The sequence below is a fragment of the Gavialis gangeticus genome, unplaced genomic scaffold, assembly GCF_001723915.1.
Source record: "Gavialis gangeticus isolate Ggan-Ray unplaced genomic scaffold, GavGan_comp1, whole genome shotgun sequence".
Classification (NCBI taxonomy): domain Eukaryota; kingdom Metazoa; phylum Chordata; order Crocodylia; family Gavialidae; genus Gavialis; species Gavialis gangeticus.
In genome coordinates, this window is record NW_017729025.1 from 80598603 (window position 1) to 80599017 (window position 415).

The window sequence follows — 415 nt, forward strand, 5'->3', positions numbered from 1 at the left end:
CTAGTAGAAAGAGTTGGGCTGGAGGGAGTGGGAGTGGGGCTGGGCAGATGCTACACAGCCAGGGCAGTGTGGGGCGTGGGATGGAGCCACGTCTGGGCGGGGGCGGGCACGTGGCTCCTCCTGTTACGTGCACCCCAGGAGGGCTTTTTTTTTTTTGTAACATTTTATTAGAAAACAGGCAATATCAAACAGATTTAAAAAAGACCCCACCTGAGGCCTCACAAAGGGAATGCAAATACAATTTCAAGAAAATACATAAGGGCATGTAGGGAAGGCAGGCTGCCGCTGCGGGCTGGGGCCAGGGTGGTACCAGGCTCTTCCCGGCGGGCGGGAGGCAACTGGACCAGGCTGCACTCAGGGTGGGCAGCAGTGGCTCTGGGAGGAGGGCTATGGGGGGAGGCTTCAGCCACCCCAA